Genomic DNA, 16,041 nt, shown 5'->3' with positions numbered 1-16,041 from the left:
TCATCTTGAATTTTCACGTGTTGTGGAAGGGACCTGGTGGGAAATTATTGAATCATGGAGGCAGGTTTTTCCCATGCCGTTCTCATGACAGTGAATAAGTCTCATGAGATCTGATGGTTTTAAAAAGGGGAGTTTCCCTGCACAAGCCCTCTCTTTGCCAGTTGTCATCCACGTAAGATGTGATTTGCTCCTCGCCTTCTGCCACGATTGTGAGGCCGTCCCCAGCCTCATGGAACTATAAGTTCATGAAACCCTTTTCACTCTATAAATTACCCAATGCTGGGTATATCTTTATCAGCAGTGTGAAAACGGACTGATACACGAATATTACAGACTGAATGTTTTATCCCCCCAAAATTCATCTATTGAAAACCCAACCCCCAATACAATGGTATCAGGAGGTAGGGCTTTTGGGAGGTAATTAAGTCATGAGGTGGAGACCTCATGAATGAGATCAGCGTCCTTATAAAAGAGTCCTCAGAGAACTCTTCAGCCCCTTTTCTACCATGTGAGGACACAATGAGAAGATGGCCACTATGAACCAGGAGGTGACACTTCACCAGACACCAGATTTTCCAGTGCCTTGATCTTGGACTTTCCAGCCTCCTGAACTATGAGAAATAAATGTGCGCTGTTTAAGCCACCCAGCCTATGGGCTTCTGTTACAGCAGCTGGAATGGACAATGACACTGAGTGTGATGGTTAGGTATTAGCTTGGCTGGATTAAGGAATGTTTGGAAACCTGGTAAAGCATTCATTTTGGGTGTGCTTGTGAGGGTATTTCCAGAGGAGATTAGCACGCGAGTCTGAGTGGACCAAGTGGGGAAGAGCCACACTGAATGTGAGTGGATACTATTCAATCTGCTGGGGGTCCAGAGAGAACAAAATTAGAGAAAAGGTGAATGGGTCAATCTGTCTGCTGCAACTGAGTTATACTCTTCCTCTCCTGTTATTGGACAAGGACTCCAGGCTCTCAAGCCTTTGGACTCCAGTATTTACACCAGTGGCCCCTGGGTTTTCAGGCCTTTGGCCTTGGCCTGAGAGTTACACCATCAACTCTCCTGGTCCTGAGGCCTTCAGACTGGGATTAAGCCACGCTACCAGCATCCTGGGGTATCTGGCTCACAGACAGCCTGTCACAGTACTTCTCGGCCTCCATAATCACAGAGGTAATCCTATTGATTCTCTCTCTGCAGAACCCTGACGAATTCACTGAGTAAACTCTAGGACCTGGCAAACACACATGCTCCCCTTCTAGATTTCTAACAGCATGGAGAAGGCTGACCCACATCTTGACTATTCTATTTATGATCTGTACAGCAACCCTTACCATATGAACACAGCACCAGACTGTGGCACAGTCACAACCCCATCCTTTTATTGTCTACACCTTTTTTTCCCTTCTTGAAAGTTGTCAAGAGTTGTGCAAAGAAAGCAAGTTACCTGTGTTTCCACCCAAGCACGTAGGAAGAACAGACGGCAACAGGGCAAAGGAGGGTAGGGGTTGGGGGGCTGTGGCGGGGCGCAGGGAGGGGGCAGTAATAACATCCACCTGGAAGGGAGATTGCTCTGGGCTTGACTCCTCCACAGATGAGCTGTGTGACCTTGCAGAAGTTACTCAGTATCTCTGAGCTTCAGAGTCCTCAAAGGTAAAGTGGGAATGACAGTAAACACACTTCACAGGACTGTTTGGAGGATGAGATGTGCTCAGAGGGAGTGTAGGGTAGGTCCTTAGTGAAGAGTTGCTCTCCTGTGACGGCAACTCAAAAGCTGTATGTGTTCACCTGGGTCACCTGTATTTCACCATAACTGCCTCAGGCAGGTTCAGAGGAGGTTTCTCCTGTCCAGGACACCTTCTCTAAACTGTGTCCATCCTCAGGCTGCTTTTCAGCCTGGGGCCCCAGCAGAGGCTTCTAGGAGGGAGCCATGAACTCATTCCCTGAAGTGCCTGCCTTTCTGCTCATGATAAATTTAGACAGGAGGCGAGTGGATCACCTGAGGTCAGGAGTTAGAGATCAGCCTGGCTAACATGGTGAAACCCTGTCTCTACTTAAAATACAGAAAATTAGCTGGGTGTGGTGGCGGGCACCTGTAATCCCAGCTATTTGGGAGGCTGAGGTGGGAGAATTGCTTGAACCTAGGAGGCAGAGGTTGCAGTGATCGTGCCACTGTACTCCAGCCTGGGTGACAAAGTGAGACTGTCTCAAAAAAAAAAAAAAAAAAAAAAAGTAGACAAGAGGAAGGCCCAGCCAACAGCAATGAAAAGCAGCACTTCAGCACCTGGTGTTCTTCCTACAGGGCCCTCAGGTCGCACACCCCGGAAAACAGTTGGTGGAGAACTGGAGAAAAGTTTCCCTTCGTTCTGCCTGGCAGGCTGGATTTCAGAGGTGGTACTCGGCAGAGCATCTTCAGGCCTTTCCCAATCCATTTAAGGACAACAAAGAGAAATGAAACATCTTTCCACTCCAACTCCCCTTGCTCTCCCTCCTAGCTCCTCCCCTTGCCATTCTTCTTTGGTTTTCTGTTCCCATTTCCTAACTCCAGTAGCTCTTTCAAAGTATCCTGGTACCAACTGGACCACAGAAAATGTTATTTTTTCCTACTCTCCAAAAGATGACTCTAATAATAATTTTAAAGCAGAAACTTCAAAGCCAAGGTAATACATTTTTTAAAACAGCTTCATTCTTTTAAATGAAAAAGTCCTATATGTTATTGTGAAAAAAGGAATCAAATAGTCCATATGTATATATCATAAAGCCCTCCATCCTCACTTATTTTCCTCAATTGCATTCCCTTGAAGTGAGCACCACTAAACAGTTTGGCGTACATCTTTCCAGATATTTCTAACTTGGTCACTGAACAGCTACACAGTGATTGCCTACAATGTTCTAGGCAGGGCAGTGTGCTAGGTCCCCTGGGGCCCAGTGGTGAGCAAACACAAATCTATATGTTGGGCTGGGTGCAATGATGCACACCTGTAATCCCAGCACTTTGGGAGGCTGAGGTGGGAGGATCCCTTGAGACCAGGAGTTCAAGACCAACCACAGCAACACAGTGAGACACTGTCTCTAGAAAAAATAAAAAAATTAGCCAGGTGTGGCGGTGTGTACCTGTAGTCCCAGCTACCCAGGAGACTGAGGCAGGAGGATTGTTTGAGCCCAGGAGGTCAAGGCTGCAGTGAGCTATGACTGCACCACTGCACTCCAGCCTGGGCAACAGACTGAGACCCTGTCTCTTAAAAAAATTGATATACATATCTATGTGTGTGTGTGTATGTCACATATATTAGCAAAAAATAAGATAATACTTTTCATTAAATAATGTCTCAGAGTCACTTTTTCATGTTAGTGGCTCAGATAATACATATTGATGATTTTTAATAGCTGCATCATATTCTGTTGTAAGGATATACCAAAATGCAAACAACCTGTGTATACTGTGTTAACAACAAGCTGCATTTTCTCTGCTTGTGGAATGTTGAGCAACCTGCTTCCTGTATCCTGCTTGAGCAGAACCTGGTACAGTCTGAACAGGGATGCTCTGGGGCCTGTCCCCAGAGTAGAGAGATAGCCGGCTGAGTGGACTGACATTTGGACCCCTTCAACAGGCAGACAAGTCCAGCACCAGGAGCATGGTGTGCCTGCCCAGGGTGCCCAGCTGACCAGTGACATGGCTGAGTTCGTACCCAGGTCCTCCTGACTCTAGAGCTCCAGCTAACACCGCTCCCATCACCCCCTGCTGCCCGGAAAGGCAGTTGTGCCTTCTCTCTCTCTCTCTCTCTCTCAGTCTCTTTCTTCACATCGCTGGGTGTCATCCTGCCTGCAGCGCTCCTTCATGCAATAAATTCTGCAGGCTACTGATTAAACAACGGGAAAGGAAGGGGAGAAAATAAACTGGAGGTCAGGAAAATGCAGCCAGAGGAGGTTAGAGTGCATGTGTGCATGTGTATGTATGTATGTGTGTGTGTTCTTAAAATTAACCACTTTTTTTGTGCCTGACAATGGGGTGGCCTGTGCACAGGCCACAGGCATGTGTGTACACGTGTGTCCAGGGGCATGGTCAGTGAGCTCCCCCCCCTCAGTGGTTATAGGCAGCAACTACTGATGTTTTAAGCAGTTAGAGGAGATGCAAGAAGCTCCGCTCCCTCTTCCTCCCCATTATCTGCCCCCCAATCCCCTCTTTGATGCTGCTAATGATTAGTCATTCTTAGCCCTCAAGTTCAATCTCCTCCCGGAGATACCCTCCTAGGCGAGGGCACTGCGACTACACTGAGGTTCGGCCCACTCCTGGGCAGCTTCTTAGCTGGGTGGCGAAAACAAAAATGCCGCCTAATTGGTCACTGGCCCTTTCTCATGAATGAAGGAGGTTTCTGTTTTAAGAAATAGTGACTCCTCAGCCGTTGATTCACTGCCCACAGGGAGATTTTGAGCAGAGGCTTCCTAGGCTCCGTAGAAATTTGCATACAGCTTCCACTTCCTGCTTCAGAGCCTGTTCTTCTACTTACCTGGGCCGGGAGAGGGGAGGGAGGCCCAGGGCGACCCAAGGTGGAGAGAGACGAGAAGCCGCCGAGAGCCGACCACTCTCCGGGCCCGGTCTGTCTGTCCGTGGTGGTTCTAAGGTAAGTTACTCGGAGTTATCACTTGCCTGGGCTTATTTCTTCACCTCTGACCTATTTTCCAAAGCACGCTGTTTCTCCTTTACTGAAACGTTCTGCCTCTACTTTCCTCTGTCTTCCTCTCCCCTCCTTTAACTTGTTCGCACAGAGACCATCTTAGCTGAGAAAATGACAGCGAAGTTTGGGCTGCAAGGATGCGTTGCTGGTGTAGTATTTCAGGCCTGCGAGCCCCGCCGAGTTAACCCTTCGAGGAGAGGAGGCTCGCACACGGGGACAGCTCGGAGCTGCCTGGGAACCATTCGTTTGGGTACTTCGTGTCCCCACACGTTTCTATCAAGAATTCAGGCCCCACTTCTCCAAGGAGAGAGCCAGGGATGGCAAAGATTAAGTAATTGGCTTTCAGCCCCAGAACACGTCAGTGGCAGAGTTTTCTCGATCCCTGTTTCGTGCAGGGGAAAAAGAAAATCAACAGCGCATTCTTGGGCCAGGAAGTTCTGCTGAGCTCTGTGCTGGCTCTGAGCCGCCTCCCGGCCCCTCTCCGCAGCCGCCCTCCAGCCCTCCCAGGCTGGCGCTGGACGGAGCCTTTGGGAACAAGGGGGAGAAATGCCAGAACTTGATCTTAGAAGCTAATCAAGCTTCTTGTGACTTTCAAGTTCAAGATGCTATCTTAGAATAGGGGGCTTTTTTTTTTTTTTTTGTAAGGAACAGGAGAATAAGAGGCCATTTTTTTTTTTAAAAGGACAAGAAACTTGGTTTCAAATTCTTCACTTCTTGTGGTTCCATGACTTAGGCAATTCACTCTGACTCCACTAAGCCTGGATTTCTTCATCAGTAAATTGATGGGGGGTGGTGATCTAACACAAGTGTGTCAAATTCCCTTATAAAACAAAGCCAGGATAGTCCCAGAGGGGTAGTGGTAGTGGGTGGTCTTCAAGACTTGTTTTGTTTACCGATTATTCACATATTTTAATTTTACCTCCCACTACCAGTTGGTTACCCCCTTGAGGAAAGGACTTTTGTTGCCTGATATTTTTCTACCCCCCAGAATTCAGCATGCTACCAAATGCCTAGTAGCACCCCGCTTCCATGTCAACTGCTTTGATTTCTGTTTCACTCGTCTGCTCTCAAGGCAAAAGGTAAAGCAGCAGTCAGGGTGAAAGGCCGGGAGAGGCTGGGGGACACGTGTCTCTGCCGGAGGGCTGCCTGGAATTGAGGCCTTATTATTGGCTCTAGCCAAATAGGAGAAAACAGGGAGTTTCTCGAATTAGTTCATGTCCCATTTGGGTTACCCAGGAAGGACAGTCCGTGCTATTCCCAACAGAGTCAAGGCAGGCCAGAGAACTGGCAGCCAAGCCCAGCTCCAGAAGCCAGAGTTACTGCTGTAGCTGGACCTGGAAACCACTCCTCAGTTGGACCAGTCACTGTGTGTGGGGCCTTTAATGGGAGGGGAAGGGAAACGGTGAAGCACATCCTAATACCATGTAAGGGTGATGACTGTGATTAGAGACATTATTAGATGGCGGATACACAGAATCCTTAACTTTTTCCAGACCGTGACTTAAAAAAAAAAAAAAAAGTTATTGTTTCTTTTTGGGAATTACTTGCCATCAATACAGTTCAAATAGGCCCTAGCTGACCAGGATGGGCTGGTGCAGAGCTTTTGGTATTGCTCATCTGTTTTTGTGGGATGTCCTGGTGTAGTCTATGTCATGTTTTTAGGCATTTCTGTCTATTCCCCTGGGATGAAAGGACAGGAATTTCAAGATAGTTCACCTGCAATGAGTTCCTGATTTTATTTTCAAACAATGATGCACCATTATCTGAAAGCAGGCTAACTGTTGTGCACTTGCCAGCCTCACTCTAATCCTTAAAGGCCACACACCACAGTCATTCTTAATCTGCTGCTGCAGCTACCAGTCACTCCATGACGGAGCATCAAAAGATGGATAATGTAGTTACTCTGCTCTGTTCATTGCGTGGGGTGGGCTAAACAGGAGTGAGGTCTGGGTAATGTACCAACATGTCGGATAGAAAGGTTCTTAACTCAGGGTTACTCGTTTTTGGAGGGTGTAGAGACAGGAAATGTTAAAGCCTGCTTCTCCCGGGATTAAGGAGTTAGTGACTTTCAAATGCTCTGAAAATAAAAAGAAGAGGAGAAGACAGTCATATTTGCAGGCATTCTTCCAACAGGCATTCAGAAAGATTATGGTGGGGTAGTTTGTCTAAATTAAATCTATGTTTTACACGTTGCAGAATGGAAATCTCAGGAATATCCTGAATTCAAATCATTTTTCTGCTGCAGGCAATTTTAGATGAGCTTCTAAAAACATATATGAATTGCAGGCAACTGCTGCAGGAAAAAAAGAGAACACAGATGAGGCACATTCAACTTTAAATTCCTTTCAGATCCAACGAAATGACCCCTAATGTTTGATCACATTTCCTTATCAAAACAATCCTGCAGTCTGAAGGATTTTTCCGTGAGAAAGTGTCTGAGGATTGGAATCAAGAAGCTGCCCCCCTGGGCCTCTCCTGTTTCTTCCGAATGCGTTGTCACCAAGATATTTTTAGTTTATGAAACCCAGGCTGTCCTTTCTCCCACTGACAGTCTTTGCCTCCCGTGTCCAGCAGGCCTCCTAGGAGCACACATGTGCTTGGCCGTGACTAAGCTCACTCTGTAGCTGTGTGTGCACACCTTGTGTGTGCACAGACTTTCCCGGATACCAGAAGTTGTAGACTGGCTGAAGAAGGGTGGGCTTCCATCCATCGAGTGATCCTTAGGTCTGTGCTGGTTTGGCTTGGCTCCCTGATAAGGCAGCTGAACTCACGCGGAGGGCCAGGACTGACCGAAGTTCCCAGCCTGTGCCCCTCTCCTCGCACCTCACAGACCGAGGCTGCCTGGGGTCTTGGCAGCTCCCTCAGCAATGAGGGATACTTGTCTCTGCTGCCTCATTGTTTCCCTGCAGTCAGGATGTCAATGTTTTTTCCCTTTCCCCTTCCCAGAGTCAACAGGTCTCCCTCCCAGCTCTTAACTTTCTTCCTACGCTGAGCTGTCTGTCCAAACTCTTCCTGGCCTCCCAGCTTACCCTATGATCCTCTTGCCTTTTACCTATATTCATTCTTTCCCTTCCCTTCCAGCTGCCCCTTCTCATACCCAGCACTACATACAAATTACAAGTTAATTAAGTGTCTCTCCTACACCAATAAAAGGCAAATACAAAAAAATCCTTCAGCATTTCCCCACTTTCCTTACTTCTCTTCCATTCTCCTTCCTTCCTTTCTCTCCCTTCCTCTTCCTCTCTTGATTTTTCCTTTCTGCCCCTTCCTCTCCTTCACTCCGTGGCTGGGGCTGAATTTGGGATCACACGTGTGCTTAGAGAAACCGTCTTATCTGAAGAAACAAACAAACAAAAAAAAAACCAAAGCAATGACAACGACAAAACAAAACAAAGCAAAACAAAAAACAAACAAACAAAAAACATGGACTGGTTTGAGGTTGTTCTGTAAATGTTTATTATAACTTCTGATGTGATGGAGTCAGTGTGTTCCCATTAGTCCTTCTCCTCATTTAGTAGCTCAGAGGAGTCCCAGAGCAAACTTCCTCAAATTAGGTCGGTTCACACTACACTGCCTTCAGCCTGATGTGAGTCTTTACTGTGCTGGGTTATATCCAAGGGCCAGTAAATGTTCCCTTCCTTCCAGGGCTCACCACTGTTTCAAGTCCTCTGGCAAGCCCAGTGGAAGAACTTCTCTGTCTGGGAAATTCTGCAAGTAAACTTGGAAGTATTTGTTCACTGGAGTTTGAATCTGAGCCAAACAGTTCACTCAAAACCAACCTTCCACTCAACAAAACAGCGTTATGAAAGTTTGCATGCATTTGGGCAGTAAACAAAGGACATTAATGAGTTTAGATGTATTTTTTTTTTACAATCCATGACTTTTGGACATTTATTAAAAAGATTACTCTCTGGAGAATGAAGTACGGCCTTGGGAATCTTGTAATTGAAAGTTTCTGATCCAAAGTAGATAGATCTCAGGATCCTCCCAGCTGTAAATTTATAGATTTCTTTTTAATGTCCACCTGAAATATTCATGCTGTGCGTCTCTAGGACTCTTCAGACCTATTCCTGACTCAAAAAAACCTTAAGAAAAAATCCAAGCAGTTGTGATCACCAAGGCCTGATTATGGAAGAGCTGTTAATACGGTTTATTAATTACTCAGGCTGCTCACTCCTGCCCTTCCTCTGTTCCTTGCTGCGTGATTTGTCTTCTTGTGGGGACATAACACCTTCATTAAATCCCATCCGTCCTTGCCGTAGAGTTGTCCCCTGGAAGATAGCTCCTCTCTAGATGCATCACCATTTATCATCACCCTTTGTTGGTGCTCTGTCAACCAGTTTTCAATTTATTTTGAATTCAGTTTATGATTAAAATTTAATGAGATCCAATCAAATGCTTTTCTCAAATCAAGATGCCTCTGCAGCCTCATCTGTATCCTCTATTGTAATGGCGTGAAGGAAAGCCATGGCAGATTTCCAGCCTGGTGATGCTGTACAGAACACAGGTAGCCTGCTTCCATGCCTCCTCAGCTTCAGGGTGAATGGCTCTGAAGCATATTTATTCCAGAATCGGCTAGGGGTTATGTGAGTGGCTTCCCCATCCCCTTTTTTCCCTCCCAATAGCTAAACCAGTGAGTGCTCCCAACCGAGATGCAAGCAGTTAAGTGCACAGGCTCTGGTGCCAAACCGCTTAGATTTGAATCACAGCTCTGCTACGCAATAGCCATGTGACCTTGGAAAAGTTACTTACCTTCTCTATACCTCGCTTTTCCCTTTCCCCGCCTGTAAAATAAGTCTGACCATAGCACCTATGAAATGAGAGTGGGCGTGAGGATGAAGTAAATTAATACATCTATCACACTGGGAACAGCATTTCCCACATAGTAACCATTCAATAAGTGTTAGCAGCGATTGCTAACAAACAGTAAAGCTTCTTAAGTATATCAGTTTCATTAGGTTTGTATTCTGGCTTATCAGCATACAATCTATATCAACAGTAAACTACAACCCTAGAGCCAATGGTTACCATGACCTGGTGTTGGCACCAGCCTTTTGCTCAGAATGGTTTTTGTATGTTTAAAGGGTGTTTTTTCTTAAAAAATAAATAAATAAAAAGGGAGCAGAATATGAAACAGACACAGCATGTGGCCCATAAGGCGTAAGCTATTTATTATCTGTCCCCTTTGCAGAAAAACTTTGCCAACCCCTGATTTATATGGTTTAATGGAAAGAGCTTGGAGATCTAAAGGCTTGATTTGGCTTCACTCATCACTTGTTAAGTGACTATGGAAAAGCTTCTCAATGTGTCTAAGCCTCTGTAAAACAGGAATGGCAAAGTGGTAACACTTACCCTGCTTATGGCCTAGGCGTGCTTTTTTTAATTTTTTAATTAATTATTTATTTATTTATTTTTGAGACGGAGTCTCGCTCTGTCGCCCAGGCTGGAGTGCAGTGGCCGGTTCTCAGCTCACTGCAAGCTCCCCCTCCCGGGTTCACGCCATTCTCCTGCCTCAGCCTCCCCGAGTAGCTGGGACTACAGGCGCCCGCCACCTCGCCCGGCTAGTTTTTTGTATTTTTTTAGTAGAGACGGGGTTTCACCGTGTTAGCCAGGATGGTCTTGATCTCCTGACCTTGTGATCCGCACATCTCGGCCTCCCAAAGTGCTGGGATTACAGGCTTGAGCCACCGCGCCCGGCCGGCCTAGGCGTGTTTTAAGGACCAAAGGAGATGATGTGTATCAAATGTGCCGGAAATGACTCATGTATACACGTTTGTTAAAAAGATATGGTCTCTATACATTAGCTTCGAAGAATAGTATGAGCACCTGGGTGTATTAGCACCAGGGAATACTGTCTTTAAAAAGAGAGCTCCAAAGCCAGATAATAACTGCAGTTGTAGCTGCATTAAAAATAACAAAATGGCCATTGCTTTTTGAAAGCTTGATATGGGCCAGGCTCTACATTCAACACTTTATTTACATCTACTCTTTATCCTCACCACACCCCTAAGGAGAAGTGTCGCTCTTTTCTCTATTTAGCAGATGAGAAAAGTGAGGCCCAGAGACATCAGATAACTTTGTCAGGATCACAAATCTAACCATGCAGCTAGCTGGCACAGGGAGAATTTAACCCTAGGGAGTCTGAACCCAGAGCCTTGGCATTTAAGTATTGCATATTTTCCCACATCCTAGGAATATGTGTTGATTTTGGGTAAGCCCATCTGGAAGGCAGAAGCCGCAGTTCACTGTGGATGTGAGCATGAGGCCTGTTCATGTGTGCCCTGGGAGAGACTTGCTTTCTACACAGGCCACGGTGGAGTCTAATGGACCTGAAGAAAGGGAGGCAGGCATGATGGGGGAAAAGATCAGAAAGGTAGCGCTGTGAAGACTAAGAGGCTCTGATTCAAAAAACTAGTAAGTTAAGGAAGATTGTGCTAGAAGAGGAAAAGATCGCTAGAAACAGACATGAGTAAAGAGTTGGAGGCAGCTCAGGGGGGTTGACTGAGAGCTGTGTACAGAAAAATAAAAAAAGAGAGAAGGTGAAGCATGGGAAAATCTGTCACTGGGACACCAAGGGAGCATTGTCACATGGACGTCAGGGCTGCTGACATCTGGATGTGATATTATTCGCAAAACTAGGCAGCTCGGGGCAGAGTAGAGGAGCTCAGAGAAAGGTCTCAGGCCCGAGGAGGCAAAAAGGAAGACAGAGTGAGGGACCTGGAGAGAGAAACTGACAGATGTGAGGAAAGATGCCTGTCCGGTCCAAAGGCTAGAAGCACAGCTCACAGTCCAAATGGTGATGAGAGTCCAGAGATGAAAAGCTCCTGTCGGGCTGCGTGCAGTGGCTCACGCCTATAATCTCAGCACTTTGGAAGGCCGAGGCAGAAGGATTGCTTGAGTCCAGGAGTTCGAGACCAGCCTGGGCAACATGGCGAGACTCCATCACTACAAAAAACAAAAAATTAACCAGGCGTGGTGGTGCATGCCCGTGGTCCCAGCAACATGAGAGGCTAAGGTGGGAGGAATACCTGATCCCAGCGGGGCAAGGTGGCAGTGAACTGTGATTGCGCCACTGGGCAACAAAACCTTGTCTCAAAAAAAAAAAAAAAAGGCCAGAAAGAAAAGCTACTGTCGTCTTTGGGGTTTAGTTGTATGTCCCTGGGAATCACCTCTGTCCCCAGCTCATGCCCACCCGTGCTTACCCCAGGCACGTGTTCTCAGCCTCTGCTGAATGGTTTTTGATATTTGAAGAGACATGTTCACTCTATTCTGGGCGGTCTCATGAGTTCCTCATTCACATTGGTGCTTAATCTTTGTGAGCATCAGAATCACGAGCAGAGCCTTTCCTTTTCATTTTTTATCTTTTAAGTCAATACAGGTGCCCTTGTGACAAAACGTAAATGGTATAAAATGTTCTGAAAAGCAAACCTCTTTCCAATACCGCATTCCTAGCCATCCAGTTCCCTTCCCAGAGGCAACCACTGTTCCTCATTTGAGATGGCAGATATACGACCTTTTATCATACAAAGGATGGCATACCCTACACACTGTGCTACTCTTGGATTTTTTTAACTTAATACATCTTAGAGATAGTTCCATTTCAGTTCACACAGCCCTTCCTCGTTCTTAAAGGATGTGGAGTGCTCATTGTACAGATATACTACAGTTTTAAACATCAGAACCTTTAGACATGTGGGTTGTGTCCGGTCTTTGCTATTATAAACAGTGCGGCGTTGGCTGTTTTCATAGCCTCTTCATTTCATACAAGATATACACACCTCTGCAGGGGAAATTCTTAGAAGTGAAATTACTAGGTCAAAGGGCATATGCTTTTAAAATTCTGATAGTTACTGCCAAATCGCACAGATTACATTTCCCTTGACAAAGTACGAGAGAACTTGTTTACCTGTGAGACTTAAACAAAAATACACTAGTCTTTTACAGATGATAAACAAAAATACTCAGAGTCTCTGGGTGTGGGGCCTGGGCATCTGTATCGGGAGCCTCAGAGAGGGATTCTGAGCTAGGAACTCTCCTGGGTTTCCTCGCGCTCCAGCCCTGCTTTCCCCCGAAGATTTGCTGGTGAACCCGAGACGACACAGGGCACCGCCAACATGGAGGCTCCCAGGGTCCTAGTGGGCAGGTCTCCTGTTCCCCTGAGGAGTCAGTGCTTGCTCCCTGGGTCATGGCTGGAAAACAGGGCTTTTCCACTTCAATCCAGGTGCCGCCCTCTGGTAGAGACTGGAGCAAAGGTCATGCCAGAGTTACAAGCACATAAATATGGAGAAAGCCTGGAAAGAAAAATGGAAAAACAGAAAAATGGGTCAGGTCAGCACAAGCAAGAACCAGGCTCACATGCACAGCTGTTCCATCCAGTTGTATGTCCTCAGGACTCACCTCTGTCCCCAGTTCATGCCCACCTGTGCTTACCCGGAATACACACTCTCACCCTCTGCTGAATGGTTTTTTGTACTTTAAAAACACAGTGGTGAGATACTGAGTGGTTTTTTTTTTTTAATGTTTAGTATTTTTACACTATTGTCATTAAAGACAAAACAGATAAAACTGCCATCCCTGACATAACCCATTAATCTGTCTGTGGCCCCCTGATGTGGCATTTGTCATTGTTCTCTATGACTGCCTATGGAGAGTTGGCAGGGTTGCCCATTTTCTGCCAGTTCAGGCAGGGGTCTGAGACTGGAAGGGGCCGTGTAGTAGCGGCAGGCGTGCCCCACCCTTTTCTGTTCTGGGTGGAGCTCTGCAGAGGTACAAGACCAGCACCTCCCTGCCTGGAATCTAAGAGTCGATGTTCCCATCATGACTAATGGCATCACCTTTATTCTGCAAGTAAGGATTGTGGCCAATCCTGCCCATGGGCAGGACCTTTGGGCATGGCCCAGACCTAACTTGGGTGCTTGACACATAGTGGGCATTTAATCAATGTTCTTGAGAGGAAAAAAAAAAGAAGAGGGAAGGGTCACCCATGTGACATAATTTTAAGAACTCTGAGGACCAGGCCCACCAGATACTCCTTGCTACCCAACATTGTTGTTGACAACATTCTCACTGTCACTGATCCAGCTACACGAACCTGTCTGTCCCCTCTCTGAAATAGGCAACAATTATTTATTCATTCAATGAATCTTTATTGAGCACCTACTATGTGCCAGGTGTAGTTGTAGGTGCTGAAAATATAGCTGTAAATAGAACAGTCAAAAATCATGCCCCCAAGCCAGATGTGGTGGCTCACTTACAATCCCAGCACTTTGGGAGGCTGAGGTAGGAGGACTGCTTGAGGTAAAGAGTTCAATACCAGTTGGGGTAGCAAAGTGAGACCTCATCTCTACAAAAAAATTTTAAAAGTCAGGCACGCTGACCAGCACAGTGACTCACACCTGTAATCCCAGCACTTTGGGAGGCCGAGGTAGGTGGATCACCTGAGGTCAGGAGTTTGAGACCAGCCTGGCCAACATGGTGAAACTCTGTTTCTACTAAAAATACAAAAATTAGCCGGATGCAGTGGCGCACACCTGTAATCACAGCTACTCAGGAGGCTGAGGCACAAGAATCGCTTGAACCTGGGAGGCAGAGGTTGCAGTGAGCCAAGATTGTGCCACTTTACTCCAGCCTGGGCGACAGAGCAAGACTCCATCTCAAAAAAAAAAAAAAATTAGGCACAATGGTGTGCGCCTGTAGTCCTAGCTACTTGTGAGGCTGAGGTGGGAGGATCACTTGAGCTCAGGAGTTTGAGGCTGCAGTGAACCATGATCTAGGTACTGCACTCCAGCCTGGGTGACAGAGCAAGACCCCCATATCACAAATAAAAAGAGAAAACTGCACCCTTAGGAAGTGTATATTCTGGGAGAAGGGAAAGGTGATGAGCAAACAAAGAGATTATTAGATATTTGTGTGTATCATACACATTTGGGTGATATATGACAGTATGACAGTGATAACTGCTGGAGAAGAAGGTAAAGCAGGGAAGGGAGATGGGAATGAGAGGAGAGTGTAAACATTTTAGAGAGCATGACCAGGGAGACCTCCTTGAGGTGACAGTCAAGAAAAGACCTCACGGAGAAAGGAAGCCAGCCATGCAGCTGTGTGGGGGAAGGGTGCTCGGCCCAGTTTTTTGAAAAATTATTTTTATCTTTTGAGACAGGGTCGCTCTGTCACTCAGGCTGGAGTGCTGCGGCACGATCTCGGCTCCCTGCAGGCTGGACCTCCAGGGCTCAAGTGACCTCTCACCTCAGCCTCTCAAGTAGCTGGGGCTGCAGGTGCATGCCACCGCATCTGGCTAATTTGTTTAATTTTTTTGTACAGACAGGGTCTCATTATGTTGCCAAGGCTGGCCTTGAACTCTTGGGCTTACGTAATCCTCCTGCCTCAGCCTCCAAAGTGCTGGGGTTACAGGTGTGAGCCACCACGCCCAGCCCCAGACCAGCTTTAACTGCAGAATTCCCACCAGAGAGGATGACCTCAGCTTTCCAGTTATGTGAGATGACTGCCCTCATCGCTTTTGTTTTTAAAGCCTCCTCCAAGCCCCCTGATGGCTCCTCAGCTAGAAGAGTGGAATTTGCAACCTTTTGTTTATTTGGGTGATAAAGCACTTCTAAGGTATTCACAGTGGAAAACCCAGGGAGAGTGTAAATAGTTGTGCCTGCATGGGATTGAAAGCGAACCCCATGACAATAGAGTACAGGAATTAGTCCTGCTAGTCAGCTCACTCTTTGCCTCCCGTTCAGCTGTGGGCCCACAAGTGCATGCAAAAGATGACACTCAGCTAGGCCTTGAAAAAACACTTTTGTTTTCCGACCAGCTGAAGAGCGTGTTGTGTGGCACATCCAGTTTCATAACTGTGGAAAAGCTGCAAGAAAGGGAAAAAATGGTGAACTTTTTTTTTTTTTTTGAGATAGAGTCTCGCTCTTGTTGCCCAGGCTGGAGTGCAGTGGTGCAATCTCAGCTCACTGCAACCTCCACCTCCCGGGTTCAAGCGATTCTCCTGCCTCAGCCTCCTCAGTATGGGATTACAGCACGTCCCACCACGCCCAGCTAATTTTTGTACTTTTAGTAGAGACGGGGTTTTGCCATGTTGGCCAGGCTGGTCTCGAATACCTGACCTCAAGTGATCCACCCGCCTCAGCCTCCCAAAGCGCTGGGATTACAGGCCTGAGCCACTACGCTCAGCCGAACGTTTTTAAAATAATAAACAGTTGCGATATTGACTGGTGTTTTTGGTAGGCTCTTGTTCATTTTTATAAGGTCTGATCACTTTAGCTGATGAACCAACGAGCAGAGGACATACACAGCCTGAAAACGACAAGGATAGGGAAAGGGAGAGATGGAGGGAAGGAGGGAAGGCCAGCCCGAAA

At 46.6% G+C, this 16,041-nt stretch overlaps 1 protein-coding gene and 1 long non-coding RNA gene across 7 annotated transcripts in view; one reads left to right on the top strand and one right to left on the bottom strand.

Moving 5' to 3' along the window:
• The first annotated feature begins 3,802 nt into the window (after window positions 1–3,802).
• The window catches only part of TRAF3IP2 (TRAF3 interacting protein 2), a 49,088-nt gene continuing 36,849 nt past the window's right edge, over window positions 3,803–16,041 (top strand). Inside the window, exons 1-2 of one of the 3 annotated variants that reach the window (XM_033234310.1) lie at window positions 3,803–3,923; window positions 4,418–4,618. The gene's annotated coding sequence lies outside the window, so the exon portion shown is untranslated. Of the gene's footprint in view, window positions 3,924–4,080; window positions 4,619–16,041 lie in introns of those variants that run through there. The other 2 variants (XM_033234311.1, XM_033234309.1) reach the window with 2 other exon arrangements.
• Window positions 8,105–16,041, bottom strand: part of LOC117096938 — a 130,012-nt gene continuing 122,075 nt past the window's right edge. For 2 of the 4 annotated variants that reach the window (XR_004442725.1, XR_004442730.1), the window contains one exon: window positions 11,741–12,963. This is a non-coding gene — a long non-coding RNA (uncharacterized LOC117096938). Of the gene's footprint in view, window positions 9,222–11,740; window positions 12,964–15,205; window positions 15,537–16,041 lie in introns of those variants that run through there. The other 2 variants (XR_004442731.1, XR_004442728.1) reach the window with 2 other exon arrangements.

This window comes from Trachypithecus francoisi, unplaced genomic scaffold (assembly GCF_009764315.1).
Source record: "Trachypithecus francoisi isolate TF-2019V2 unplaced genomic scaffold, Tfra_2.0 Lachesis_group15, whole genome shotgun sequence".
Taxonomy (NCBI): Eukaryota; Metazoa; Chordata; class Mammalia; order Primates; family Cercopithecidae; genus Trachypithecus; species Trachypithecus francoisi.
This window is presented reverse-complemented; position numbering and strand designations above follow the sequence as displayed.